Source organism: Cervus elaphus, chromosome 17 (genome assembly GCF_910594005.1).
Source record: "Cervus elaphus chromosome 17, mCerEla1.1, whole genome shotgun sequence".
Classification (NCBI taxonomy): domain Eukaryota; kingdom Metazoa; phylum Chordata; class Mammalia; order Artiodactyla; family Cervidae; genus Cervus; species Cervus elaphus.
The window spans coordinates 45,515,489-45,542,589 of NC_057831.1; the positions used below are offsets into that span (position 1 = coordinate 45,515,489).

Here is a 27,101-nt window from a genome sequence, read left to right on the forward strand (position 1 = left end):
TCCAGAACTTGCTAGTCAGAAGTGCTGAGGCAGCCTGGATGGAGGCCCAAACCCTGAGACGAAGTTGCCCATGACAAAGTAACAGAGTGAGCTGCTGCCTGCTGGCCTCAATTGCTGAAAACGTGGGGACCCCCATGTCCACAAAGATGCTGTAGACAGATAGAAATGCCTGGTCAGCAAAGAAGTCCCAGTGAGTCCAACCACCCACCGCAGCCAACAATCACAGTACATGCCCATCTTCCCATATGGGGTGTGGACCACACGGATATGGGGGAGGCTGCTGGAACACACTGATTCCTTTACCAGCTAAGGGCAGCCTTAGCATCTCTCATCAGCCCTAAGCATCCTCCTCCAGGCTCCTCTACATGACAAAGCTCCCACTTAGAAGTTAATCAAAATCCTGACCATGAATAGGAAAGGAAAAAAATACTCCATTAATTAAACTCTCAAAAGATGCCAATAGTAACAGTCTGCAGATACTTTCTTGCTGTACTAATCCTTTGGGGAGACCAGAGACCAGCAAGCGATGTAAGAGTCACAGGTGCTGTGATTAGCCTTGAGAGCATGTAGCTGTGACAACAGGAATAGGGAAGATTTTTAATCTTCCTGAAATCCCAAGCTTTGAAGGTAATTAAATAATTAATGAGAAGCAAAGCTTTCCCTGCTTCCCCAAGAGAGGTTAAACTTCCCAAGCATCTTCCCTGTATAATAGTTTCTCTACAAAGACTGGAGAATATAAGAAAACAGGTATCTTAAGTCATTCAACAATTACTTATTGAGCAATTACTATGCGCCAAGTATCCTGAAAGGTGCTACAGACACAGTGGGAAAGTAGATAACATCTCTGCCCTCATGGTGCTTCCATTCTAGAATAAGGGGCTGTGGGGAATGTATTAACAGGTGGGTTGAGGGCACTGTAGAAAAGAGAGCAAGAAGATGAATGGAATGTGAATGGAGGGAGATGAGGTTGGAAGAGGTAGGCAGGGACAAGTGATCTAGAATCTTCTAAGGACATAGTAAGATGTTTGGCTATTATTCTAAGTGATTAGGAAGACTTGGAGGTATTTCAGCAAGAGGTCATACAATCTGGGCTTTCCTGGTGGCTCAGACAGTAAAGAATCTGCCTGCAATGCAGGAGACCTGGGTTCAATCCCAGAGTCAGGAAGATCTCCTGAAGAAGAGAATGGCTACTCACTCCAGTATTCTTGCCTGGAGAATTCCATGGACAGAGGAGGAGTCTGGTGGGCTACACTCCATGGGGTCACAAAGAGTCAGACACGACTGAGAAACTGAACTGAACTGAACTGATAGGTGAAGAATGGTTATGGGGATGAGTGGCAGGGGTCAAGGGAACAAAAATATTCAGTAGGACCAGCAGTCCATGTTAGAGCATATTGCCTCTGATAGAGCCAATTTTTGATTGACTTGACTACACAACCTGTTGGTATTTTCAGAATGAATTTTCTCTGTGGTTTGGCAGAGTTTCATCATTTCAGTTAAGACTTTCTAGGGTCTTAACAAGTATTTTTATAAGCTGATCTACCCTTTTATCCTTCTAGTGGCTAAGGAGGTGGTGCTTTTGAGAGGTTCTTAAGACATGAAGGTGCACCCTTCATGAATGGGATAAGTGCCTTAAAAGGAGGGGAATTCAGAGAGATCCCTCCCCCTTCCACCACATGATGAGAAGGACCCAACTTATACAAAATTAAGACCCATATCAGCCATGCTGGCACCATGATCTTGGGTGATGATCCTAGTCTCCAGACATGTGAGAAATAAATGTTGTTTACGAACTGCCTGGTCTATGGCATTTTGCTAGAGCAGCCTGAATGCACCAAGACAGGAACTTAGTCTGTATTTTTTACTTTTAGCCCATCCATACTCTTATATTCATAAAAGAACAGAGGTATAAAAGGTGGTTTAATATAAAAAACACTGAAACTTTATTTGTCATCTGCCTGGATAAGAAGTTTCCACTTATTTTTTGTTTCAGTCTCTCTTCTTCCACAGAATAAGGACTTCTACACATAGATTGATAGCCCTAGGATAAAAGCCGAATCTTCCAAAACTAGGATCTCACAGGGCATAGAGATGGTGCTTGTTGCTGATGGGAAGTAAATCTAGATTCACTTTTAGCTGGAAGGGAGCAGGCCAGAAATTCAGAGTTGTAGGTCCCTGGCCTAGGCAGATGTGCTCGAACATGAACCATAAACCTCCATCACCTATCTTGGCAGATAGAAAATTGGGATTTGGGAGGAAAATTGTATCAGGCACTCAGACCAAATACTCTACTAATTGCTGAACTCCCATACACTCTGTATTCCATCTAGCAGACTGCAAAGGATGCTCAGCGCTGGACCCCTGGAGCCACTTGGAGCACTTGATGACAATTCCATGCCACCTTTCCCTTTCTGTATTGCTGTTTCTTCTTCTTCACTTTTGTTCTTCTGCCCAGTGACACTTTGGTTATGCCAATAGGGATTGGCTTGAATACATTTTGTTGGTACCAAGATTGTAAGATGACAATAGAAGAGAGAATGGGAACACAGATTCTTTAGTGGGTTCAAATCCTGACTCAGCCACCTGCCAATTATGTAGGTTTGGGCAAGACTGAATTTCTCTATGCCTCAGTTTCCCCATCTGTAAAATGGGGATAAAGTCTGGCTGGAGATTAGATGAGCTCAAACGTACAGCAAGCAGGCACTAAATGTTTGTTGTTGTTACTGTGGTTATTACACTGGTAGAATTCAGTTAAATAGGATGTAATCTCAGGACTTCCCTGCTGGACCAGTGACTAAGACACCACACTCCCAATACAGGGGGTCCAAGTTCTATCCCTTACCAGGAAACTAGATCCCACATGCTGCAACTAAGACTTGGCACAAATAAATAAAGTTTTTAAAGAAGATATAATCTTTCATTCAGTTCAGTCACTCAGTCATGTCTGACTCTTTGCCACCCCGTGGATTGCAGCACACCAGGCTTCCCTGTCCATCACCAACTCCTGGAGCTTGCTTAAACTCATGTCCATCAAGTTGGTGATGCCATCCAACCATCTTATCCCCTGTTGTCCCCTTCTCCCCCGCCTTCAATCTTTCCCAGCATCAGGGTCTTTTCCAGTGAGTCAGTTCTTCACATCAGGTGGCCAAAGAATTGGAGTTTCAGCTTCAGCATCAGTCCTTCCGATGAATATTCAGGACTGATTTCCTTTAGAATTGACCGGTTTGATCTTCTTGCAGTCTAAGGGACTCTCAAGAGTCTTATCCAACACCACAGTTCAAAAGCATCAATTCTTCAGCACCCAGCTTTCTTTATAGTCCAACTCTCACATCCATACACGACTACTGGAAAAACCAAAGCTTTGACTAGATGGACCTTTGCTGGCAAAGTAATGTCTCTGTGTTTTAGTATGCTGCCTAGGTTAGTCATAGCTTTTCAAGGAGCAAGTGTCTTTTAATTTCATGGCTGCAGTCACCATCTGCAGTGATTTTGGAGCCCAAGAAAATAGTCTCTCACTGTTTCCATTGTTTCCCCATCTATTTGCCATGAAGTGATGGGACGGGATGCCATGATCTTAGTTTTCTGAATGTTGAGTTTTAACCCAACTTTTTCACTCTCCTCTTTCACTTTCATCAAGAGGCTCTTTAGTTCTTCTTTGCTTTCTGCCATAAGGGTAGTATCATCTGCATATCTGAGGTTACTGATATTGCCAGGAGAAATCCTGGCAATCTTGATTCCCGCTTGTGCTTCATCCAGCCGGGCATTTCTCATGATGCACTCTGCATGTAAGTAAAATAAACAAGCAGCCTTGACATACTCCTTTCCCAATTTGAAACCAGTCTGTTGTTCCATGTCCAGTTCTAACTGTTGCTTCTTGACCTGCATACAGATTTCTAAGGAGGCAGTAAGGTCGTCTGGTATTCCCATCTCTTTAAGAATGTTCCACAGTTTGTTTTGATCCACACAGTCAAAGGCTCAAGCATAGTCAACAAAGCAGAAGTAGATGTTTTTCTGGAATTCTCTTGCTTTTTCTATGATCCAATGGATGTTGGCAATTTGATCTCTGGTTCTTCTGCCTTTTTCATTAGAAACTTAAAATCTAGTATGTGAGATAAAACACAAATGATTATAATACAGACAAAAGGAGATAAACATCCTAATCAGTATGTGGGTAAAGCACCAAGAGAGCTGTGGTGGATTAAAGTTAACTGCAGAACTGAGGTCTAGCCCCCCATCCCATGCTCCAACCCCCTTGAATCTAGTCCATCCATGATCTTTGCTAAAATGACTCCAGGTATGCCTTCCAAGTCTTAAATCATCAAAAGTCTGTGGCTCCCTCCTGATTTCCTTGGGATGATCCCTCTCAGGACAGAATCTCCATGCTGGGAAATGCCACCTATGGGTGCTCCCATTGGCCCTCACTGAGCATCAGCTGTCAGCCATGGGAGTGAGCCATCTTAGATGGTCCAGCCCAGCTAGGCCCCTCATCGACTTCAGTTGTACCAGTGCCCAGACACCCCTGTGATACAGAATAAGGTTTAGTAAAGCCACAGCATTTCAAGAGATGGTAAAACATCATTTTAATATTTAAATGCTAAGTTTGGGGTAGCTAGTTATGAAGCCAAAATTCATTCAAATGGGAGTTTTGGAGAGACCAGTTCATTTAAAGTCAAGTGATCTAGAAGCTTTCCTAAAAGAAGAGAGGTCTGAGAATGTTCTGGAAGAGAAGGACTGTGACAAGAAGCTCTGAGAAGAAAATCACCCAGACACAGGGAAGACTAAGAGCAAAGGCTCCTGGCAGGCAAAGGCGGCAGCATTTAGCACCTGGCAAACAGATCAGGCTGCTGGAGGTAGGTGCTGGGAGAGATGGGAAAGAGAAACCCAGAAGGTCGTTGGGGTCAAATAATGGGCAGGGGATCACTTGGCTTCCAGGAAGGAAAACTGATTTCTGCTCTTCTGAGTAAAAGGGCTTTGTGGGAAACAAGGGGGCCCCATGGGTAAGGAAGGCGTCCGTGCAAAGAATGAAAACCATAGAGCAACTGGCCTTCCCCGAGATGGCAGCACTGGAGGGTTGCTGGGGATGGCGCATGGCGCGCCGCATCTCACACGGTAATATCCTGAGTCCTCCGCGCGGCCTCTGATGCCCCTGGGCACCATGCTCCTGCCTGAGCCGCCTCCGCGTCCCCTCGGTTCACTCCGCTCCAGCCACACAGACCTCCTTTCTGTCCTTGGAACAGCAAGCGCCCCGTGCGCTCACCACTTTTGCACCCAGGACCCTCCACTTGGATGGTTCCTCCTCCAGATAGTCACAGGGCTCCCCCTTCCCTTCACTCAGATGTCTGCCGCCTTCTCAGAGAGGCCTTTCTTAACACCCAAGTAAGAATAGTTGCCCCCCCACCCCCACCTCCAACCCCAAACCCCAGCCCCCCTGCTGGCTCAGTTTTTCTTCCCAGCACTTCTTACTTTGTCCATCTATCAAATATCCCTTTATTTTCTTTTCATCTGGAATAATCTCCACCCCCACCCCCAGGTTTTCGTTATAACATGGATTTTTTTTCCCCCTTCAAAGTCTGTTTCTTTTCTCTATAGATTCTGGAAAAATTAAAACAGCTTACTAAACCTCTTCTAAGGGTGGGGGGAGGGGTTTTTTAAAATAGACTTTATTTTTCCAGAGCAGTTTTAGGTTCCCAGCAAAACTGAGCAGAGTATAGACAGTTCCCCTATGCCCTTTACTCTCAAAAGACACACAGCCTCCCCCACTATCACCATCCAGAGTGGAATGTGTGTTACAAACCATAAACCTACACTGACACATAATTATCATCCAAAGTCCATAGCTCACTGTTATGATTCATTCTTGGCGCTGTGTACTCTATGCATTGGGACAAATATATAATTACAGGAATCCATTATTACAGGAGCATAAAAGTATTTTCACTGTCCTTAAAATCCTCTGGGCTCTGCTTATTCATCTCTCCCTGTTCCCTAACCCTGGCAAACACTGATCTTTTTACCATCTCCATAGTTTTGCCTTTTCTAGAAAGTCATATAGTATATAGACTTCAGAGTGGCTTCTTTCACTTAGTAATATGCATTTAAGGCTACTCCAAGTCTTTTCCTTCATAGCTAATTCTTTTTAGTGCTGAATAATATTCCATTGTCTGTACCACAGATAATTTATCCATTTACATACTGAAGGACACAGTGGTTGCTTCCACATTTCAGCAATTTTGAACAAAGCTGCTACAAACATCCACATGCAGGCTTTTAAGAGGACCCGTGTTTTTGGCTCCTTTGGTGTTGTATGGGAAGAGTATGTTTAGTTTTGTCAGAAATTGCCAAATTGTCCCCATTTATTTTTGTCTATTTATTATTTACCTCCCCAACTAGAATACAAGCACCACGAAGGCAAGGACTTTGTCTAATGCTTAAAATTTGTTATTGCTGTTCAGTCACTCAGTCGTGTCTGACTCTTTGCGACCCCATGGACTGCAGCACACCAGGCTTCCCTGTCCTTTACCATCTCCCAGAACTTGCTCAAACTCATATCCATTGAGTCGCTGATGCCATCCAACCATCTCATCCTCTTAGAATAGTGTCTGGCATATAACAGGTGCTCCATAAAACTAGTAGAAATCAATGAATGAATACATGAATCCCCAGCAGCCCTCGAGCTTAAGGTATCTCGTTACTTCTCAGCAGCAGGATTTGTGAATCTTGGTTTTCACTCTCCTCCATCGTGCCCTGCTTCCTGTTACTCCCAGGCAATTCCTCCCCCATCTACTCAACCCAGCTTTTTCTGACAGCTTCTACTAACTCATCACCCTGGCTTACTCAGAGCTCCCCGCATGCTGCTACCACCTCCTCCTGCTCATCTGTTCAACTTCTACTTCCTCTGCTGAGCTCCAACTCTCCCTAACCTACCAGCTGAAATTCCAGGGGCAGAGAGGCTGACTGGGTCAGCCCATTCCCCATTTAGACAGAGGTTTGGGGTCTTTGACTATGGTCTGGGCTTTTCAACCCTGCTGATTCAATCAACCATGGCCACCGGCACAGAGCATGGCAGCCAAGACGAAGAGCACTGTTTTTTCATGCAGCAGAAACACATGGAGCCTGAAGTGCTTTAATGGCCTGTTGACCAGAGCCTGGGGTCCTGGATGAAGAATTTACCCTTTAGAGAGACACTGAAGGCTTCTGAGAAGAGCAGAATTGATTGACCAGATCTATGGTTTCAGAAGATGACTTTGGCTGTCCCACAAATGAGACAGTTGGTGGCTGAAGAGGGTGACACATTCAAGACAAGTTGGACGGCCGTAGCCAAGGTCAGCAGATGAGGCCTCAAACCAAGCCAGTGCTATGAAAGTGATGGGCGGGGGAAGCAGGAGTGAGTGGGTCTTGAACCTGAAGCTGGCCATCAGGCACATGAGGCTGGGTCTAGACACCTGGAAGTCATAAAGGCACTAGTTATAACTGTAAGGTGGATAGTGTGGCAAGAGAGAAAGAAGCCAAGGTGGATATTTTGGGGAAATCTCTTAGATGTAAGGGCTTCACTTGTGGCTCAGCTGCTATAGAATCCACCTGCAGTGCAGGAGACCTGGGCTTGATCCCTGGTTTGGGAAGATCCCCTGGAGAAGGGAAAGGCTACCAACTCCAGTATTCTGGCCTGGAGAATTCCATGGACCATATAGACCACGGGGTCACAAAGAGTTGGACATGACTGAGTGACTTTCAATTCAATTCAATTCTTAGACATAAAGAACACATCAAAGCAGAAAAACTTGACAAGTGATCTAAATTGGAAATATTTATACAGACAGGTAGGGACTGAGAGAGCCACAGAGCTCAAGAAAAACAGGGAAGCATTTCCCCAGCTTCCTCTCATGTTCTCAAAAGAACAAGTCCAGAGGGTCCTGTGTTAGATCTCACTCCTCTCCAAACCCCAGGCTTCTAGTCTGACTGTTTTCCGGCAGAAGGTGATGCTACTTCTTGGGAATCCACAATAGTCTAAAACTACAGCAGCTGGGCTGCAGTGCCACAATTAGTAGAGCTGCTGTCCCAGGAAACCCTGGTCACATTTTGCTCAGATCAGAGAGCGGATTAACTTTGATGTCTGTCTGAACTCCGTGCGAGAAACCACTGGTGGTCTGCTTCCTGCAAGCATTCAATCTTCACACGCAAGGCAAGACAGAGGAAGTGCCGCATAGGAGCCCAAGCAGACTTTTTTTTTCTCTCGGTGATTGAGATGAAAACATGCACCCTAGGACTCCTGACATATTTGATTTGCATCCCGTCTCCCTTCATCCCTTGAGCTCTCTCTCCCTTTGTGTGAATACCTTCCCAGACCCGAACTTCCTTTGGCATTCACAAACATTAGCACAGCTGTGAAGCCCCAAGCCCTTCATCTCTGCTGTGTGTTGGAGGTAATTGTGGGCATTTCTTTATCTATTAGGGCTCCTAGTGGCATGCAGCTGAAACTGACTCTGACTAACTGAAATCCAAAGGGAGTTTACTGGAAGCATATGGGGTGACCTGTAGAATACAACAAACAGTTGAGATCAGGCTGCAAGACGGGACAATGAGGCAAGTGCACACCTAGGACCCCAGGCAAGTGGGAGATATGTCATAATCCTACAACAGCATTAGCAATGGAAGAAATCCACTGCAACAGTGCTGTCTGTCCTTGTGTCATCATCCTCATGATTCTTATTTCTAGGAGAAAAAGAACAACTGGGCCTGGTTGGAGCAACCCATACTCAGACAACATGAGCTCACTGACTTTGCAAGGCAGTTTAGAGGGGTGGTAAGGGCCGGTCTCTGCAGCCAGACAGCATGGATTTGTATCCAGGTTCTGCCACTTACTAGCCATGTGACCTTGAGCTAGTCCTTTTTCCATTGCTCCAGATTCGGCCCCTGCAATGGGGATACCTATCTATGGGGGTTGGTGAGTACTGATGGTGTAAACCTATCATAGTGACTGGCACAGGGGAAGTGTTCTACAGCCTTGGTATCAGTACTGCTAGGAAAGCACAGGGTGCCTGGATTTACAGTCCAACCAAGAATGCCAAGATGAAAGGTCATCCTCAGAAAAGAACCAGGAGGCATCATTAGGAGAGGCTGAGTGTCCAAAAAGGAATTACTGTCCACAGCCCACAGCTCGTCCCTCTGCCAGACTGTAGCCACCATGAGGACAACAGATTCTCCTCTCAATTCACTGATGCATCCACCAGCATCTGGCTTGGTGAACCTCGGTCAGATATGCAAAGACTGATCTGACTGCTTCCTTTTTGTGTTCCTGATCAACCAGCACAGGGCTTTGCCTGGAATAGGCTCAAAATAAGTGTTTGCTGATTGAATCTGTAGATCAATGGGATTCTCAGAAAGAGGAAGAACTTTGGGATCAGAGTTGTATCTGGTAGGAGTCGGTGGCAGGCAAGTGACAATATAATGATGCTAATATATCATTTATCCTGTCATTGGTACATGTCAATCTGTACGTGACATTTGTATAGATTATAGGCTGGCTGTTCACCAGGCTGATACCTCTGGTTCAACAAGAGGGGGCAGTGGAACCACCAGTTACTTGCCACACTGCCTTGGGGAGGGGGGTGGCTCATCTGTCCCATGTTGGTCCTGTTCCTGCCTTGGAGGCGCCACTGGTACCTCACAAGGACATCCTGGCACCCTCTGCACTGGCTTTAACACACTCCGTGGATAGGACTCGGTCAACCATCTGCCAAGTCTGCTCACAAAGACAGTAGGATGTCACGGAAGAGCCTATCCGATTAGGAATTCTGAGAGTTCAGCCCTGGCCCTGGCTCAGTCAGTGGTGTGAGGTCTCTGGTTCTCAGTGTTGTGATCTAAATAATAGGGTAATCCTTGATTTGGAGCTTGTGGAGGTGTTGAGCAAATGAAATCACACCCATGGTGATTTCATCTGGAACTCCTTCTGTTTTAAAAGACAGAAGCCAACTCAAAGTGGCTTCAGTGAAGAGGGGACTTTATTGGCTCATGTTACTGAGAAATCTGTTTGGGGGCACAATTGGCTTCAGGCGCTCAAATGTAGTGTCAGCATCTGATTTCTCCCCAACTCTCAGCTCTTCTGCTGTACTGTCCTCATCCTCAGTCTCCAAACAGTGGTCCCCAGCAGCCCCAGGGTCTCATGCCTTCAAGTTCAAATCCAGCCTCCCAGCAGCTGGGATTGACTATGGTTGGCTCTATGTGTGTCATTTGGCTGGGGGGATGCAGCCACATTGGATAATCAGACCTGAGTCCAGTGCCAATCAATCCCTATGATAAGTAAGAGAGCCTGGTCAGGCTTGGTTGTATGGCTAACATTCGGAGCTGGGAAAGAGTAAGGGTTGGAATTAGGGGGAGAAGCCCTAGTTTACCTCACAGATCGAGAATGGGAGAAGAGTGGTCTGCCAAAAGATACTTGGGGTACTATTAACAGAAAGAGAAGTGGATGCTGGGAGGCTAAAATGTGCACTATAACTGGGATTTTTTTTTTGGTTCACTGGGTCGTCTTTACTGCCTGCAGACTTTCTCCAGTTGCAGGAAGCGGGGGGCTACTCTTCATTGTGGTGCGCTGGCTTGTCACTGTCCTGGTTTCTCTTGTTGCAGAACACCAACTCTACAGCACGGGTTTCAGTAGTTGTGGTGCACAGGCATAGTTGCTCCGCAGCATGTGGGATCTCCCAGGACCAGAGATCAAACCTGTGTCCCCTGCACTGGCAGGCAGATTCTCAACCACTGGACCCTCAAGGAAGTCCTATACCTGGGGTTTTTATATCACGTGATATAAAGCATGCATTGCAGCTTCCCTCTTTGCCATGAAGTCTTTTGTCTTCATCCTAAAAAGCTCCTGCAAGCTCCCCAGGACCAGCTGTCTCAATCTACAGTCATCTGTCTTCCTCCTGTGAATTCCTGTAGCCCACAGGACCTTATCACTCACCAGCAACGGGCTGAGTTGGGTCATCAGTTATCTTGTTATGTATATGTCCTTTCTCTTCATCCACTTGGCAGGATCCTGGGGAACAAGGGTCACGTCTTATTCATCTTTGTGCCTCCCGAAGCACTTTGCTTGATGCATGAGGCATAGAAGACTGTCCATACAGTCTGCTGACAGATCAAACACCTGGTATACATGCTTCTGGAAGTATGGAAGTAAATAGTAGCTTGATTTAACTACAAAACTACCAAAACAGAGGAAACCTGTGCCCTCTACACCATTTCTGAAGGATCGTAGATAATTTCCTCAACTAATAATGATGCTGGGGTCAAGATTTGCTGGGATTTTCTTTGCTCCAAAGCCCCCAGTAGCTGGTATCATTCTTTTTTAAAATAAAGGATTGAGTGAAGGCCCGAGGAATCTTAGTCTCAGCTGCCAGTACCCCTGGGTGGGTCCTGTGCCAGCAGAGCAGACACAGAAGCCTGGAGAATGGCAAGCACAGGAAGAGGAAGCAGATGTCTGTCCTCAGTGGCTCCCTGCTCAGGGAACAAGGCAGAGCCCCAGGGTCCCTGCAGTGGGACTGGCTGCTGGCTCCCGGCCCTGTGCTGAACTCTATTCACTCTCTATCCTCATCCATAAGCCTGACATCCAGCAAGGGGAAGGAGAGAGGAGGGCGCGGAAAATCAGTCGGAAAAGATCTGCTTTGTAGCTTGAACGTTGAAATAACATTCCTCCCAGGTTAATCTTGGTTCTGAAGCTCCTGTGGCTCCGACTTCAGATTCCCTTGCAGGCCTTCTTGGCCAGGCATTTTGCACTTTTGTCTCTAATCCCCTCAAATCGCCCTTTAGGCCAAGTGACTTGTCCAAATCCGCGCAGCCAAGCCAAGATTCCCTCACCTGTAAAAGATATGGAGAAGGAAACGGCAATCCACTCTAGTCTTCTTGTCTGGAGAATCCCATGGACAGAGGAACCTGGCAGGTTACAGTCCATAGGGTCGCACAGAGTCAGACACGACTTAAGTGACTTAGTAAAATATATGAGGATTAAATCAACCAACTATAGAGATCCTCCACCTCCTACTGTAGTCAGGAAAATCAGTTGCGGGGAAAGAACCAAGAAACGTGGTTGGTAAAGGAGGGAGTGGTAAACAAGGTCAGAAGAGCGGTGGGTGGGGCAGCTGAGACAAAAACTAGGCTAGGCGGGTTGCGGCTGGGGGAGGGACTGGGAACCGAGAGCAATGAGCAATTAAACCTCCACTCTTAGCTGCTGGCTCTCGCTGGGCACTAAGCGACGCCGGGACAACCGGGGAGGCGGTGCGCCATGCCTGAGGCCCCGCCCCACGTCGCCCTAGCCCCACCCACCCCAGGCCCCGCCTCTGATTCCACCCCTGCTCCCGCCTCGCTCTACCTCGGCCCCGCCCCAACTTCTAGCCTCGCCCCCAAGGCCCGGAAGCGAAAGCTGTTCCTCCTCTTCCGAGCGGGGTCACGGCCCAGCCGGCGGGAGCCGGGTTTGGAGAGTCCGGGGCACTCGGAGAATCCGGGTAACCCCGGCTGGAGCCATGTCCCGGAACCTGCGCACTGCTCTGATTTTCGGTGGCTTCATCTCCCTGATCGGCGCCGCCTTCTACCCCATCTACTTCCGGCCCTTAATGCGGCTGGAGGAGTACAGTGAGTGACCTCTGACCCCACGCGGCGTCCCGAGCCCGCTGACAGTGATATCTGACCCCACGCGGCCGCCTGGCCCTAGTAACTCTCCCGCTTTCCCTCATCATCCCCACGTGGGGCCATGGACAGAGGCTGGTTCACGAGTCAGCGAGACCCGGGTTCGACTCTGGCTGTGTGCAGTTTCGTGACCGGGGTCAAGTTGTTGCAGGAAGGGGGACCCCTTCCAGGGCCCGAAACTGGGCTCTTGTCTAACACTCGGAAATGAATTGTCCGAGGAGACACATGCTGACAAAGCAAGAGATTTTATTGGGAAAGGGCACCCGGGTGGAGAGCAGGAGGGTAAGGCAACCCAGGAGAACTGCTCTGCCTCGTGGCTCACAGTCTTGGGTTTTATGGTGATGGGATTAGTTTCCAGGTGGTCTTTGGCCAATCATTCTAATTCACAGTCTTTCCTGGTGGCGCACGCATCGCTCAGCCAAGATGGATGCTAGCAAGAGGGATTCTGGGAAGTGGACGGACAGGTAGTGAGTGTCTCCTCTCGATCTTTCCCGAACTCTTCCGATCTTTCCCGAACTCTTCCAGCTGGTGGTGGCCTATTAGGTCTGTATTCCTTATCAGGATCTCCTGCCATAAAACAACTCATGCAAATGGTTACTATGGTGCCTGGCCAGGGTGGGCGGTTTCAATCAGTGTGCTTCCCCTAACAAAGTGACTCAAACCTCTGAGACCTTCACCATCCTCAGTAGTAGTTAACTGTGTGTGTGTGTGTGTGCGTGCGTGCGTGCAGGGTCGCTCAGTCGTGTCCAACTCTTTGCGATCCCATGGACTGTAGCCCGCCAGGCCACCCTGACCATGGAATTTTCCAAGCAAGAATACTGGAGTGGGTTGCCATTTCCTTCTGGGATCTACCCAATCCAGGGGTCGAACCTGCGTCTCTTGTGTCTGTGTAATATCTTTAAAACTGTCATCTGGTGAGACTCAAAGGTGGTAATAAAAGCAGTTGACATAGTAGGTCAACACTAAATACTAGTTCATACTGGTATTCACTGGAGGCTTTTTAATGTGTCTTCATTAAGCACGTTGCCAAGATCTCCTGGAGAAGGAAATGGCAACCCGCTTCAGTATTTGTCTTGAGAATCCCAGGTGCAGAAGGATCTGGGGAGCCCCAGTCCATGGGGTCACTAAGAGTCGGATACGACTGAGCGACTAATACTGGATCATTTAATTTATGCAGCCTCATTTTGAGGCAGGTTATTATCAAGTGTTTTATGGATGGGGAGTCTCAGAGAGGTTGTATTACATGCCCAAGGACACACAGCTAGTAAGTGGCAAGACTAATATTCCAACTTCCGCCTTCGTTTCCGGGCCTTCTTCCACACCCTGAAGCTGGGAATGGTGATGAAGCTGGGGAGGGATGGCCCCTCATTATCCTGAGCTTGAAGGTGTTTTTATGGCACTTCATTTCCACTCCCAAAGATGTCATTGAGCGGACATGTTTCAAACCTAAACTGTTAACCTGGATTTTTGAGTTTTTCCTCTCCTTTCTCCTCAAATCTTTTTTTCACATTCTGCTGTCTTCCTTCGTTTTAAGCCGGCTGCTCACATGACAATGGCGAATATCCTGGGAGTAATTTTCTTCCTTAATCATTCAAGTCCTATCATTCTAAAAGCCAAACTCTCCTTCCTTGAGACCTATACCTCAGCAAGGATTAGCACTTTGGTACATCTGAAACCATCTGTCAGAGAGAAAATATCAGGCATTAGAGGCTCATTTTGTTCTCCAGGAAACCTGAATCATCTTGAAGATGGAAGAAGGCCAGCCATGCCCCTTGAGAATATTAGCGGAGGCTGAAAGCTTGGCGATCTAAAGCCGAAAGCTCCGTGTAAATGCTCTGCCCATTACAAAGGCTACAACATTTGGTTTCTGAGACAGAGCGTTTTAAGCACACACTCAGATTTCCTTGCAGCTTCTTTTTTATCACCCGGGATTGAAATGGTCTGCATTCTGCCTTCCAGCCTGTCTCTGTGTGCCATGCATGGGGTAAATAAAAATGGGGTTGAGTGAAGCCTTGCATAATCTGTGTTATCCCTCCTGGCAGAATCCTGCTTCACTCTGTTTTATGATAGACTCTAGAGTTGAACTTGGGTCAAGAGGGTCTGCTTTGGATCCCCCAGAAAAGTTTCAGTCTAGGACGACTCGAGCAGTGGTTTTTCAACTAGGGGTGATTTTTGTCTCACGGGGACATTTGGCTCACAAAATGGGTGCTGTGGGGTAGGGTGGAGTGGGTGAATGTGCCACTGGCATCTAGCGCGTAGAAGCCAGGCTCCTAAAGTTTGTGCAACACGCGGGACAGCCACCCATAATGAAGAATTACCCAGCCCAACATGCAAATATGCCAAGATTGGGAAACCCGCCTCTGGTTCAGGGTGTGGGTTTGTGCTGTGTCTCGCAACAACAGTCTTACAGGTCCATAGTCTATGGTTATCTGAGTCACTTTAAGACAAATTAGGCCTTTTAAGTGAACACTGAGTGTGTGGCTACAATATCAGCATTTTTAAATGTAAGGCAGTCAACACCTGCCTACGTTTCTGGTTCAATTTTAATTAATTTGGACACTCTTATCTGAGTTATAACTGAGTCCTTAAACAGGTAAATGATACTGTATAGCTAATATGTATTGAAAACGGATTATATGTCTGATACTCTTCCAAGCACTTTTTATATATTAACCCATTTGGTGCAAACAGCAACCTTTTATGGTAGTTGCCATGTGATCATCATCCCCACTTTATACATGGACAGACTGGGGTATAAAACAGTTAACTTGTACAAGAACCCACAACCAGCGAGTCCCAGATTTGAACCAGTGCACTATTACACCAGGGCACCAGACTGCCTCTCTAAGAAGATAGAGAGGGAGAAAGTCAGATGAGGGTCTAATTCCCTTCCTAGAAGAGGATCTTAAGATGAGCTACTAGGTACCTCTCTGAGCCTGGCCTGTTTCCCCATCTGTAACAGTGAAGTTTGCAGGACTGAATTTACATGTTTTGGAGTGAATTAAATGAGATAAAAGGTGTAGAAATGCTTATTTTTTCTTTTTGTTTTGGTTGCTCAGTTGTGTGGTTGCTCAGTTGTGTCCAACTCTTTGCAACCCATGGACTGTAGCCCACCAGGCTCCTCTGTTCATGGAATTTTCCAGGCAAGAATACTGGAGTGGGTTTCCATTTCCTTCTCCAGGGGATCTTCCTGACCCAGGGATCAAAACTGTGTCCTCCTGCATTCACAGATGGATTCTTTGCCGCTGAGCCACCAGGGAAGCTCATATTTTACGTTAGGAATCCCATAAAAAGATTTCAAAAATAAGGAGCTACAGGGGCAGGGAAGTGAGACAAGGAGATTTAAGCAGATGCTCAGACCCAGGTGAGGCATTTGTGACCAGGTCATGGAGATATGCTGTGAGGACGGGGCTTCGATTCGTTTCAGCACATTCAGTTAGCATTTATTTAGCCTTTTTATTTTTAAAAACCTGTATTTTAGCAGCAGTGTGCCTGGCACTGTGTTAGGTGCTGGACATATGAGACCGGACAGGTCAGGCAGAGCTCTTCTCTCATGCCGCTGTCCCCACCCGCGTCCGACCCCTCTCCCGCCACACACTCCTGGTGCCCTGAGTTGGTCTCCCTGCCCCACCAGCACCACGACCACCCCGTTCTCTACCCTGCAGCCACGCTGGTCTTCCTGGCTACGTTGTTGTTGCTTATCTACTTTTGCATTTGTGGTCAGAGAATTCAGACCATGTGATTTTGATTCTTTGATGCCGGTCAGGACTTGCTTTGTGACTTGGTACAGGCCAGTTTTTGTGAATGTTCCCTGTATGCTTGGAATGAGGTATGTTCTCTTCTTTGGGGGCACAGAGTTTTGTGTATGATGGTTCCAAATCATTCTTAATTCTATTACTTATATATTTTGAGGCCATATTAGTTGTTGCTCACAATCTAGAATGTTCTGAAGAATTTTTTTTTCAATTATCATTATGTAAGAGTCCTGTTTATCCCCTAACATGCCTCCCCAATTCTGTCTTATCTAATATCATCATAGTTACCAGCTTTCTTTGGTTTAGTGTTTTCCTGGTATACATATTCTCTTATATTTAGCCTTTATTTGTCCTTAAGTCTTATAAGCAACCCAAACTGGGATTTTTTTTAAAAAATTCAGTCTGATAATCTTTAAAATGTTGGATTATTTTCCCTATCTTATGTTTTCTATTTAATCTTGTCTCTACTTTTTTTTTTTTCCTCTCCTTTTCTGCTTCAAGGCTTCTTTATTTAATTTTCTTGCCCTCTACTCGTTTGAAAGTTTTACATTCTGTTTTTCTTCTTTTGTTTTGACAATTTAGAGCCAGTCAGTATCTTTACCTGCTATGAAATAAACAAAGACCTTAGAAGGCCTTAGCTCTTGTCCCACACTCCCCACCCCTCCTGCCTTGTAAACACAAGAAACTTGCTCCCCAGACCACTTAGGACCATCAGTGTTTTACACAATCACTGATTGTTTCTCTAGACCACTTAGGACCATCAGCATTTTACACAGTCACTGATTGTTTCTCTTGACCCACATTCTTTATTCGCTGATCTTTCTGTCTCACACCTTTTCTAGTTTCAGTTTTCTTCATTCTGAAATACATCTTTGTGTTTCTTTGGTGAGAATTTGTAACTGGGAAAATACAGGGGTGTGTGTCAGAAAATGTATAGAACCCCGGTTTTCCACTGTGCCTGTTGAAAAGCCTATTGTTGTGCCATTTGCTCTTGGAATTTGATCATCTCACTTGCTTATTTTAAAACACTTGAATAACCCTCTGCTGTCCTCAGAGTCCAGCTGGTGGAAAATCATTGAAATGTTCTAATCAGGAGAGCAAGGTGATCAGATTCAGCCTTTCCAGGCATCTCTGACTGTATGTGACGAAGGGGCGGGAATGGCCAAGGTTGAAGGTAAGAAGGCCAACACCCAGGCAGGCTGTGCTTCCTGTGACTTCAGGAGAGATGACGGTAGCCTGCACCAGAGTGCCAGTGGTTATGAGACTGGGCAGAAGGACCAAATTCAGGAGCCAGGTTTAAGAAATAAATCCTCTACAGGGATTTGTGACTGATTAGCTCAAGGGCAAGCAAGGGAGAGGAAGGAGACTGGCCCCCAGCTTTCTGGCTCCAGCAGTTGAAGAGGTGTGGTGCTAGGCATTAAGGAATACATGAAGTCTGTTTAGGGGATGAGGGGACAGGCTGGTTCAGTTTGGGATGTACTGAGTGTTAGGTACCTGGATGTGCTCCTGGAGATTTCCCCTAGGAGGTGGGACATGCCAATCTGGAGCCGAGCCACAGGATCTGAGCTGGAGCTAGAGATGGCACCCCTTCAGCATCAGATGGGAAGCGGAGGCACTGCAGCAGGTGGGGCTCCAGGCAGCATTCCGAGACTGAAAGCGACAAGCTGGTCCAGGACAGAGGGCAGGTGAACACCGGCACTTGAGGGTCTGAAGAGCAAGTGGTCAGAGGAGGAGGGGCCTCCTAAGGAGACTGACAAGGAGTGGCCAGAGTGCGAGCATTAGAACTGGCAGAGGCTGCAGTCATAAGCCCCAGGAAGGTAGCTTTTCATGGCAAAGGGTGTGATCAGCAGGGCTCGGCTGCCTAGAGACAGTAAGGAAGATAAAAACTGAAAATGTCCGTTGGATTTAGCAAAAAGAAGGTGAAGCTCAGTGGCTGTTTTGTTAAGAGTGCTTTCAGTGGTTTGACAGTGAGCAGAAGGCAGATTGCAGTGGATGAAGAGTAAATAGTGTATTAGGTTGACTATGTGAAGACGTTGGGCTATCTGAAGAGGAGAATGAGGAATTGTATTTGCAGCTGGTCGAGGGCGCTAGGGGAGCGGTGGTTCTGTTTTGTGGCATTGGGGAGCCAAGAGGGTCTCTGGATAAAGAAGGCTGCTGGAGGAGGTGGGGGAATCTCAACATCAGATGGAGGAGGAGCAGCCTTGGACCCAGGGCGGGACACTTCTTCCACCAGCAGAGGAGGAAGGGCGGGCATGGATACAGCTAGACGGCGGTGTGACTTTGGGAGGTTGTGGGTCCTTCCTGGTCACCTTGGCTCCTATTCTCTTTGTGACGCAGGAGGTCGGGTGACTGCACGTGAGAGGCGCGACCCCCAGCCAGGCTCTCCCTCCTGGGGACGCGTTCCTCCTCGGGCCTGGTGGTCTGCCTCCACCAGCACTCCTGGCTTTCCTCTTTTGTTCCTGCCTTTCATCCACTCCTTCTCAGCCTCTCTCATTGGCTCTTTTTCTTCTGAGCTTGCTTCATACCTTTGTGGTCCCCAGAATTCTGGGCAGACCAAGGAGAAGCCCACGGTCCTTGGAAGGCCTGGGCAGACGCCCAGTCCTTGACAAGGGGAGCCAGAGGCTGGCAAGGAGCGCAGGCCATGTAGGGCCCAAGAGCCGAGTCACTGCAGGAGCTTTCAGCTGGGCCAAGTTGACAGATGCTGGCTGGCCTGGGTAGGGGGTAGGTGGGTTTCCGGGCCCCTGCTGGAATAAGCCTCAAGGCGGTAGAAAAGAGGCAGAAGGCCCCTTATGTAAAATAAAGCCAGGATCTTCTGCTTTAAAAGCAGACAGGCCACCGTTATAAGACTGCCATATTGAATTTCATCTTGACATTCAGTGTGACCTTCAGCTCTTTAACTAACTCAGCCAGACTTTACCAAGTGTTAGGTAGCATACAAGGTCAGACTCGTGATACCTGATACTGAAATGAGCCCAGGGGAGATGGCAGTTGTCAGTCCGAAACCAGGAGTATTCAGTTAGTTCTGCAGTCCTTCTGCGGGGGAGTCCGGATGTTACTTTTTAGCTCTCAGCCCAATGTGGTTTGTGGGATAGAGCCCATGTTTAGGGAAGCGCACAAGTGATACAGCTTGAAGCTTAATTGCATTTTGTCTTAGAACCAACCAGGGATCCTGAATGTGGCCTTTTAAAAATAACAGCATTTCAGGGCAACCTATGAAATGAGACAAAATAAGATCATTTCCTGTGATCCTGTACATTTTTAACTAATTTTAGTTAGATGTGGAGAAGTGTAAAACCGTAGGGTTTTGCCAGGAACCTTGTGCTCATTCAGCCCCCATGTTTAGGTGACTTGCTCAGGGTCACTTAGCACATTCATTGCTGGGTAAATACTAGACCCGAACTCCCCAGCCTTGTCTGCTGCTTCATGAAGCCCAGTTCCACCTGCATTTAGGACAGAGGAGGGCCTGCCAGCAAAGCCAAGGTGGAAGAGCCATGACACCACAATTCTTCCTCTCTCTCTGTGCCCCCATCCACAGTGTGTGGTAGTCGGAGCAGGCCTGTGAGAAGTCACTTGATGAGGAATACCTCTTACCTTAAAAGGGCATTTTCCCTATTCCATGGCAAGTGCTCAGAATATGCTTTTTATTCCTTTCACCTTGAGTAAAATGAATTGCAGACTAAAGTCTTTTTTTCTAACAGGCCTTACAAAGCTGTCTGGATTCCATCACACACCCTGGTGAGAAACAGAGGTGTTCCCAGCATTGGGAGGAGCCCGTGCTTCCAGTGGCCGCTTGATGCCCTCAGCCACCGGCTCAGACTCACTCCCATGGCATACACATCCAGCCGGGGTCACCCCGCAGACTGCAGCAAAATGGGAGCACTAGAAAAGTACTTTTTCATTTTATATTTGCTATTTTTAAAAGAGACTTTGACTTAATCATCATGAAATAGTCAGTGTTGGACTTGCTTATTTGTTTTGCAGTTGTGTTTTTTTGTTGTTAAAAAATGCAACTGAGAAAATCTAAGGATAGTACAATGAATCTTTGTGTTCTTCACCTAGATTTACCAGTTGTTAACATTTTGCCACATTTGCTTTCTCTTCTGACATGTATGTGACACATCTATACACACATGCATACATAGAGATATGTGTATGTTCACATATTATATACATATTACTGTTACTATTATTTTGCTGAACGATTTGAAAGTTAGGTTGCAGGCCTTGTGAGCTTTGATACCTAAACACTTCAGTATGTATTTCCTGAGCACAGGGACATTCTCTTACATAATCACAGTTATCCAATCCAGGAAATTTAATATTGACACAATGCTATTATGTAATATACAGTCCATATTCAGATGCTGACATCTGGCCAATTAGCTCAGATGGTGAGTTGCTTGTACTTTAACTGGTTCATTGGCAGGAGGAGATGGAAGGGGTGTTCTTGAGGTGGTGGTCTCGCTGCAGAGGGTCCCGAGCTGAGATTCTGCACCTGCTTTTACGTTTCTGTCTGCTAGTGCTCCCCAAGAACACCGTCCCGAACAAGACCGCTGAGGGGGCTGGTGCATGGGTGTGCTGCGTCCATTTGCTGTAAATGTTAAATAAAGTAGTGAGTCACACAGATTTCACAGTATGGACATTTAATATAAGGATGGGTTTAAGACTTAAAAAAGTCTTAAAAGATGGGTTTAAGACTTTTTTGCTACTGTACAAAAATGAGCCCATCTGCATGTATTACTAAGTTTTGAATAATATAGCTAAGGATCCTCGATTAAACTGCAAATCAGCTCGCTGCCTTAGCACCAGGGGGCAGAGTTGGACTTGCTGAGACATTGGAGAGGGGGCTTGTCTAACTGACACTGCAATGCTCCCAGCCCAGTGCTGTGTATTGCATTTTAATCATTTCACTCCTGATAGAAATATGCTCACTACCGAAAAGTCAGTAATTAGTTTATCCTGATTTGCCCACATAGTTAAACCCCTGACTTCTGTGTTGCCCTTTTCCTGAGGCCCAGAGACATCTGCTGTTTCTCTAATGACAGCAGAATAGACACCTACTGTCAGCTTCATCAAGACGTATTTGCTAAGGCCCGAGGGGCCAGTTTGTTTCCCTTTAGCATATCCCACATTCACAAATAAAGTGTCTTTGTGTCATATTGTGAATTTATATAAGACTGTTTTGGTCTTCAAGCACTTACAGAACATTAATGGATAAAAGAACCAGGGGATGTAGATAGGATGCTAATACCAGTTTTCACTCTGTAAGAACTAGTTCTGCAAATCAGTTTAAATTGCCCGTCCAAGCCAAAAAAAAGAGGTGGTTGCATAAGGACAAGGATTATAAAGAGATTATGGTCTATTTAAAATAAATCCTCAGCCTCTCTCCAACCTCATTAGCAATTAGCAAGGAAGTGTAAAGACAGGGATTCCTTTCTCTTCTCTTGGTTCTCTATTGCATTATAAGAGGTGAGGACACAATTAGGCATTCTGTTGCCACCAGAAGTCAGCTTCCTTTGATGCTTGGCAGGCTGCCAGTTTCTTTGGCTTTGTACAACCTGCCTCTTGTAGCATGTGTTTGGTACACCAGGCTATCTGATTCTCTTAAATCTGGACATCTAGAATGCTTTCTGGCAATCAAGTGTTTTTTAAACTCATCTCTTCCTGCTTCCGTAATACTGGAGAATGGACCTTTTAGGTATGAAAAATGATATCTATTTTTGGTCCTGGCACTGTTGATGACAGTGTGGTCTTCTCCTAGTTGGCATTTTCTAAGAGCATGTTTGAGACACATCCATACTTGGAGACTTACATGGTGACAGCGTGGTGGGGCTCAATCCTACAGGAATTCAACTTCTTAGGAAATAAGATCGTCTTTTGTGTTGAGTTATTTTAGAAAGTCTGACACCTTAGAGGCTCCATTATCACCCGCTCTAAATGGAAGACATCCTTTGGCATCTCTTGGTCCATAGGGACTTGGTTGTCATTTACCTGCTATTTCAGAGAGGCCCGGTGAAACTGTCACTGTTGCCTGTAAGGGGCTTCTTTGTGCTGTATCTTCTCTGTCTCACTTAGAATTGGATGTCAAGATTCAGATGATCCCTACTGCCCAGTGTTTCAGTTGCCAAAGCAAAACTTAGCATTGATAAAACCTCAGATAGGTCCCTTAGGATTGACTTTCCGTCGTATCACCAGAGAAGCAAGTTCGATGAATATTTGATTTGGCAAAGCCCTGTTTCTTGTAACTTTATGAGAATCCAGAGGCCAGAATAAAGAAAATGGCCTAATATTAAAGAAGAGTTAAATACGGATTTAAAAGAAAGACTTTTAGCCTGATTAAAACAGAGGTTTGATTACAGCACTTAATTACTGTAATATAGTAGTAAACATCCTTTGGCTCCAAGTCTTTCTGCTGAAAAGCCACGATTTGTCAAGATACTTAAAATAATAAGTCTTTGTTTTTACAGCCCTTGGGTTTATTTGAAACCACTTAGAAAGATGTGTCAGAGTGCCCGAAGCCCACAGACATAAAATGCCCAGTTTCTCTTGGCCCTCGCCTGTGGGACATCTCCAAAGAGATCGGCTAAGCTGCTGTCGCTAGAACGCGCTTACTAATTGGTGAAGCACCTGCAGTCAATTAGGGAAGCTTCAATTATCCAAACCAAAGCCACCCACCCAAAGATTAATTTTCTGCTCTATTTCCTATCAAAAACATAGCATATTTAGCTCTGGGTCTAGGCCTTCAGTGGAGTACATTTTAGACACATAAACTGCATCGTTTCCTTGTTAATTGTACTTGTTCCATCAATTCAACAGCCCTGCCCTCATCGCATCACACCCACTAGTTCTTTCAAAATTGTTCTTTTTCTGTTGTTTTTGTTGCCTTTCCAAACTGCTGAGATCACTGAGAAAAGATGTTCATTGGGAGTTTTTCTTCTGAAGTATGGCTTGCTTTCTTTCACTGAAAATATCCAGTCTTTTTGCTTGATAGGATCCAACTTCCATTACCTAAAAGCTCTGGGCAATGGCAGCTCTGAATTTAATAGCACTCAGATATACTGTTCTCTTATTGTCCCATGTACATACAAAGAGTTCCACTCTGCCCCCCACCCCCTCTCTAAAGAGTAATTTTTCTGTTGTGTTTCTCAGAGAAGGAACAAGCCATTAATCGAGCTGGTATTGTTCAAGAAGACGTGCAGCCACCAGGTAAACTTAAAAATCAAGACAAAAATCTCATGTGAACTGCTGCGTTGTTGGGGGGAGGTATGTGCTTTGCAGAGAAATCTTTTTTACTTTGAGGCTAGATTGTGATTGTGTTGTTATTTTTCAGCAGTTGCCATTTTAGAGGTTGCCACCCTAAGACTTCCTCTTAATATTTCACTCCGGAATAGTTTTTGCAAGTTTGCATGTTTCTCTTGAGTTTGATAAGTGGGCATAAACATGTAACAAGTGTGCAATTAACTATGAAGCATAAATAGCTATTTTGCAGACTTATTTACCCAGCACCTATTTAAACACAACCCTCATGGGAAAATACTGTTTACTTGTGAGCTATTTTAATTGATGCAGGATTCTGCTTTATACAGAAGCTCAGAAGTTCCCTTTATGGCTGAATGGTTAGTTACTTTGAGACAATCCAAGTTGGCTGAGAATGAGAGGTTTCTAGCTTATTAGCCAAAACTCTTGTGGCAGCAGTCTTTTTTTAATTTATTTTTTAACTAGGCCAGATACATATCTCCCTACTGTGGGGCAGATTCTGAGCCATTTAAAAATCTCTTGGCTGCCAGGGCTGCCCAGCCGTTCCATTCTAGGTTTCCAGCAGCTTGCCCAGACTACCTCAAACTCCGTGGAAATTGCACAACTCCATTCTGATGTCATCTTCTTTGTTTGGGGTCGAGGGAAGTGGTAGGAAATTTAAAAACGAATCCTGTTTTTAATTCATGTTTCTTTCTATAGGGTTGAAAGTGTGGTCGGATCCATTTGGCCGGAAATGAGAAGACGAACACCACCTCTAATGATGCAAGTAGACAGAGACGTCATGCTTTCAGTTCTGCAGCAAGCGCAATAAGTCACCTGGCTAGAGAACACTGGCTGGAGCAGAAAACTCTAGAAGGCCACAAAGAGTCCTGTGCATGAGGATTACGTCCCTTCTTAAAAGAACCCTGGAACAAATCATACTATTAGGAGGGTTTTCATGATTTGGTTTCCTTTCTAAAAACGAAGCTGTCTCACTCAGCTGGGCTTGAAGGCTATCTACATATTATTCAGTCTCTACCTCTTAGCCAGCCATGCTGTGATATGAATACAAGCAACCAGTAGACTGGGAAAGATCCTAGACTGTTTTGCCATCCTCCAAATAGGAAATTTCAGGGGAAAACTACCATATTGAGCAGCCTCATAGGGCTCTTTGAAAATGTTAACGTTGATAAAACTCTGAGGACAAGGTACATTGTACTCTTTAGGAATAAGTAGTTCAGCTCAACTATCTCATTAGGAAGGTTGCTGCATGTTGAGAAATAAATTTGAAGCAAACTAAATGGGTCTGCATGCCTATTAGAAATCATTGTTGAATTGACTGAAGTGAAAATGTATATATTAAAATGATTTCTCTTACTTCATAATGGTGTAAGTTTTTTGGAAATCCTTTTTTATAGGCTCATTTTTATACCAAGAAGTACTGTTTGACTGGATTATATTTGACCAGACATTTGATTATGTGGTGTTTGTCAAGTAAAAATCTTACAGGTAAATAGCAAATATGTTGAGACAAATGTTCATTGAATGCAGTTCTCTACCAGATACCTCGCCAGGTGCTGCAGAGATGAGCATGAGAATACTTTTTTCCTTCTCTGGTCTCTTTCTGACCTGTTACCTGGATTCTGTGCTTTCAAAAAGACACATCTTTTTCATTTTTTGATTCTCCAGAGTGCCTTGCACATTGCTGTATGCTCTCTTTTAGATGAGCTGCCTGATGACATAATTTTATTATTGTGAACTGGGAGTAGGCCTAATAGAAAACTGGCATAATTATGTTAATTACTGTCAGAAAGAAATAAGATTGATAGTTCCAAAGTCATCGTTTCTGGTCAGCATTCCTTAACATTTAATTGACTCATAGTTAACAACCCAATAAAAGAAGTTGACTCATTCGGGGTACATTTAATCACTCTTTTCTTTGGAGGGGGCACCAGGAGGTGTGATCTAAGAGTCAAGCATCCAATGGGTGCCTAATTGAGATTTCTCTGTAACTGAGGCCAATGTCTGTACCATCTGCTTTGGAAGACATCCAACTGAAATGACTGCGTCTGAGCGTCATAGACGAGAGGGGCCTCGATGGTCTGTCGGCTGGAACAGACTCAGTTTAGTCTGAGTGGGCTCTTTGTCCTGGCCTTGACCCTGCCCTTGGTCTACCTCTGCAGAGATAAAGAGTCTTTCTGCCCTGCTCAGCTGCCTCGATGTTTATAAAAGGATCACTCTTGATGGTGTCAGAGGTGTCGTGTCAGACTGTGCTGCCCACACTTGACAGAACCCCAAGTTGTAAGAGATGCTACTTAATGAGGGTTGAATGAGGGCCTGGTAGTTCATCCATGGCTCTCCAGGTGTGCCTTCAGGATAACAAGGAGAGCACTCGAAAGAGGGGATCTCGGTCACAGTCACATACAGTTAGGAAGCAGAGCCATTAAGTTCATTTGCTTCTCATTTCACAATTTCCAAGAGAGACATGACATTTCCCAAGTGTATTTGATCACAGAACATTTTTTACCAGTTATCTTCTGGGCCTCGTGACTTTTGGGGACATTCGCCAAATAGTCTCATGACCCTTTATCACTCAAAAATTTTTGAGAACTCCCAAATGTTTTTTCTTAAGTGGATTGATGCTTAATGTGTTAGAAATTAAAACAATTTTTTTTAATATTTAAAAATATCCATAGAAGACCTAAAGTATATGACATTTTTGTGTGGAAAAATTTTATTTTCCAAAATTAATTTGCAAATTTCTTTAATGTCTGGCTTAATAGAAGATTTTAGATTCTCTTATCTACTTCTGCATCTGATCTATTGCTGCATCCCATGTTACATGACCTGGAAAACTACACCCTCATGAGAGTAAAAAAGGCAAAAAGCCTTTGGTAGGATTGTAAAAATATTTTTGACTGTGCAATACCCCTAGAAAGATCCTAGGGACCCCTCCAGGTACCTGAACCACACTTTGAGTCTAGTTTATTTTTTTTCTTGGTCTTACACCTTTGGAGAAATATGTATCTGGTTGCATTAGTTCTCCTGGAGTTGCCCGTTGAGGGAGATTATAACCGGAGGGGAGAAACATAAAATTTCCTTTGTTGTTGTCAATTGAAGTTGTTGGATCCTTCATTTTCAATGCCAGACAGTATCCTCTTGAGGAAGACTCTGATTGACTTTTTAAAAATCTCAGCACCAGAAATAGCCACACTGCTGAGCAGTTGGTACATTTATCCTGTGCACATTGATTTCTGTAACTTGTTTCCCTCTTTGTATTGGTTGATAGGAGGCTCCACCACATTTGTGGTTCAACTTGTTGAAAAGTACCTTGTGGAATGTATTCGAGCCATTACATTCCCTTTATTCTTTTTTCCTCTGAACTTATTTTCATTTCTGCTTTCTCACTTCGTTTTCCATTTTATATTGTATGCTAGATTG

General features: G+C 45.3%; 1 long non-coding RNA gene across 1 annotated transcript; it reads left to right on the top strand.

The window, feature by feature from the left end:
- Positions 1-12,403: 12,403 nt before the first annotated feature.
- Positions 12,404-25,042, top strand: LOC122673444. The gene is made up of 3 exons (XR_006334681.1): positions 12,404-12,615; positions 23,574-23,630; positions 24,381-25,042. It is a non-coding gene; the product is annotated as an uncharacterized LOC122673444 (long non-coding RNA).
- Positions 25,043-27,101: the final 2,059 nt, after the last annotated feature.